At 39.8% G+C, this 3976-nt stretch overlaps 1 protein-coding gene across 1 annotated transcript in view; it reads right to left on the bottom strand.

The window, feature by feature from the left end:
- Positions 1-3976, bottom strand: part of LOC106867687 (uncharacterized) — a 236695-nt gene that overhangs the window by 61788 nt on the left and 170931 nt on the right. The gene's annotated exons all lie outside the window — the stretch shown is intronic.

Here is a 3976-nt window from a genome sequence, read left to right as displayed (position 1 = left end):
ATATATATATATATATATATATACACATACATATATACAACAGGCTTCTTTCAGTTTCTGTCTCCCAAATCCACTCACAAGGCTTTGGTCGGCCCGAGGCTATAGTAGAAGACACTTGCCCAAGGTGCCACACAGTGGGAATGAACCCGGAACCATGTGGCTGGTAAGCAAGCTACTTACCACACAGCCACTCCTGAGCTTAACCAGTTGAGCATGTCCTTTAGTGGCTGACGATACGTGCATCTCTGATCATGAGCAGAAGTAGCGGGGAACGTGTGCTGAGAGGGATTCTTAGCCATGTGCTGAGAGGGATTCTTAGCCATGTGCTGAGAATCCTTCTTAGCCAAGTGCTGGGAGGGATTCTTTGGGCTTTAAATAAATGTAATAAAAGCAAATTTTGAAGGAAATATTAGCCATTTTGAATACTTTCTAGGGGTAAGCAAATAGGAAGCAACAGTAGCTATTCAAGGACAAAAATCGTGTTACGCAGGGTATCAGGCTGTAATGCCCTTTGCAATGAAATTAGTCATTGTTAAAGTGGGAAGGAAAGTAAACGAGCTAGCAGAATCATTAACCTGATAGGTAAGAAGCTTAGTGACATTTCTTTGGGCTCTTTTGCTTTCATTCTTTTAGGGGTTAATAAAATAAGTATCAGTCAGCCACTCCCATAAAAATTGCTGGTTTTGTGCTAAAATTTGAAACTATTAAACCATTATAGTGGGAGAGCTGAAGAGATATAGATGATCAAATGGTAGCCTAAAGAGTTAAGGGCTGCTGTTTTATTGCTTCTATCACTGACACTGTACATATTTAGAGACAATGGTGCAGTAGGAGCCTTATTTAATTAGCGATTATTTCATTATGTAATTGATTCAATCATTAAAAGCGTTGTACTGAAATAGGTCTGCGACACGGGAGAAGTTGATGAAAAGCTGCTCCGGTATTCATCCTTAGACCATAGATCCACAACAATTCATCCAGAATTTACAACCCATTTTACTCCTGACAAATTTACAGAGCTATTAGAACATCAGATAGAATTCTTCATGGTACTTATCCTGACTTCCTGCACTCTGAGTTCAAGCTCAGCTTTTTTTGCTTTTTCTTTTTGGAGGTTGATAAAACGGTATCAATCCAAGGAAGTGCATTGGTGGAACTGTAAGAATGTCAGACTTGATTCTTTACAATATTTGCCCTGGCTCTTTGCATTCTGAGTTCAAATGCCACCATGGCCTACTTGGGTGATAGACTTAATCTATTGCCCACTTTAATACCACTATCTGACCTCTTACATAGCTTAACCTTTTGACATTTAAACTGGCCATATCTGATCCAAATATTGTACCTGTTTTATGTTCAAACCAGCCAGATCTGGCACCTCACACCTACCCTATAATGTCATTTTAAAATAGACAGTTACATCATCAAAATCTCAAAGCAGTGAGATAATATGTGATTAATACAAACACATTACATTTGAAAGAGAAATCTGAATACTAAAGGTAAAACGCAATCTTTGAACATTGGGTGATCTTTAGAAGACCCATCAAGCCAAATGAAACTGTAGTCATGGCTGATGCCAGTGTCACATACCTGGTACCCATGCCGCTGGCACATAAAAAGCACTTTTCGAACTTTGGGCCTCATGGAGGCAGTGACAAGGGACTGAGACCTGTGGCAATTTACTGTACTTGAGAAGACCTGTCAAACTAAGTGAGATAGTAGTCATGGGCTGATGCCAGTGTTTCATACCTGGCACCAGTGGCACATAAAAAGCACCCTCTATAGTCTTGGAGTGGTTGGCATTAGGAAGGGCATCCAGCTGTAGAAACCATGTTAAATCAGATTGGAACCTGGTGCAGCTCCTCAATTTACCAGTTTTCAGTCAAACTGTCCAACCCATGCTAGCAACAGATGTTAAATGATGATGACGATGATGATGATGATGATGATGATGATGATGATGATGATGATGCACCCTCTTGCCCATTCTTTTAAACCTGTGCCTACACGACCTTCCCACACACCTTCAATACACACACAGCCTCGTAGACAGATGATATCATATTTAGACTCTACCACAATTGTCTGGGTACCTCTTTAATAACTTGATATACCGTAGTAGTGCATGCCTGTGGAACTGAAGACAAAGTTACCAAGAAGTTGTTCCAGTGTTCCCTCAAACCACAGTTCCATTATTATTATTTGGTAGTTCTTGCAAATGGACTTGAGCCAAGGTCCTAATTACAAATTATCTGTGGTGGCTGATGAGAAACAGACTAAGTCAGAAGGTACTTATTATACTTAAGTGAAGAGAATAGCCATCGTCCTTGAAATATAAGCAAGCATAAGAAATTAGGAAGGATGCCAAAGTTTTGGTTTATGGAGGGAGACACTGAATTTGGTAGCAGCTAATTTAATTCTATTACTTTGGAGTCAAAGTTTTGAGGTGACTGATGTCAGTTTGGAGTAGCTGTGCAGCTGTGTCTGAAGAATTGTGTGAGTATATAAGTATGATTCCAACTACATATGACAAAGGTGTGTTTCGGGATAATTTGGTTGATATTTCTAGCAGGGCAGATGACCACATAGGAGCTACCTTGGTGTGTTATTTTACTGGAAGGAGAGTGTGTTGTGTGAGTTATGTTATATTGGATGATTAGACAGAAATTAAAATTTGGGAATTGACTATATTATATTCTTTTCTACTTTAAGCACAAGGCACAAAATTTGGTGGGGAGGGGACCAGTTGATTAGATCGACCTCCCAATACATAAATGGTACTTGATTTATTGACCCCAAAAGGATGAAAGGCAAAGTTGACCTCAGCAGAATTTGAACTCAGAACATAAAGACAGATGAAACACCACTAAGCATTTCGCCCGGCATACTAATGTTTCTTATTTCTTTATTGCCCACAAGGGGAAAAACACAGAGGGGACAAACTAGGACAGACAAACAGATTAAGTCAATTATATCGACCCCAGTGCATAATTGGTACTTATTTAATCGACCCCGAAAGGATGAAAGGCAAAGTTGACCTCAGTGGAATTTGAACTCAGAACGTAAAGACAAGACAAAATACCACTAAGCATTTCACCCGGTGTGCTAACAACTCTGCCAGCTTGCTGCCTTTTTAAAAATATTCTTTTCTACTCTAGGCACAAGGCCCGAAATTTTTTGGGGGTGGGGGTGCGGGCCATTCAATTATATCAACCCAGTACACAACTGGTACTTAATTTATCAACCCCAAAAGGATGAAAAGCAAAGTCGATCTCAGCAGAATTTGAACTCAGAATGTAAAGACAGATGATACACCACTAAGGGTTTCGCCCGGTGTGCTAACGTGACTGTATTATGATATTGGGAAATAAATGGTCAAAAAGTATACAGCAGGAGTTGTGTGACAGGATTCAGAGATGACCAGAAAAAAATTGTACTGCATTCTATCATCATCGCCATTGGGTCATGATCACTCGTGAGTGACAACTGAGTGCACCTAATAAAACTTTTTATACATAACATAGATTTATAAGCAGAGTTAAGTTTGTTTGCTATTTTTTTTTGTATATTTTTGCCATTCTTTTTTTATCATGGCCAATACATTCACCACCAACATCCCCGGTGAGCTGGCAGAATTGTTAGCACGCCGGGCAAAATGCTTAGTGGTATTTCGTCTGTCTTTACATTCTGAGTTCAAATTCCGCCAAGGTCAACTTTGCCTTTTGTCCTTTCAGGGTCGATTAAATAAGTACCAGTTACACACTGGGGTTGGTATAATCGACTTAATCCCTTTGTCTGTCCGTGTTTGTCCCCTCTGTGTGTAGCCCCTTGTGGGCAGTAAAGAAATAAGAAACGTTAGCACTCCGGGCGAAATGCTTAGCAGTATTTTGTCTGTCTTTATGTTCTAAGCTCAAATTCCACCGAGGTTGACTTTGCCTTTCATCTTTTCAGGGTTGATAAATTAAGTACCAGT

Source organism: Octopus bimaculoides, chromosome 1, assembly GCF_001194135.2.
Source record: "Octopus bimaculoides isolate UCB-OBI-ISO-001 chromosome 1, ASM119413v2, whole genome shotgun sequence".
Lineage (NCBI taxonomy): Eukaryota > Metazoa > Mollusca > Cephalopoda > Octopoda > Octopodidae > Octopus > Octopus bimaculoides.
The sequence above is the reverse complement of the archived record's forward strand: the minus strand, read 5'-3'. Positions and strand labels throughout refer to the sequence as shown.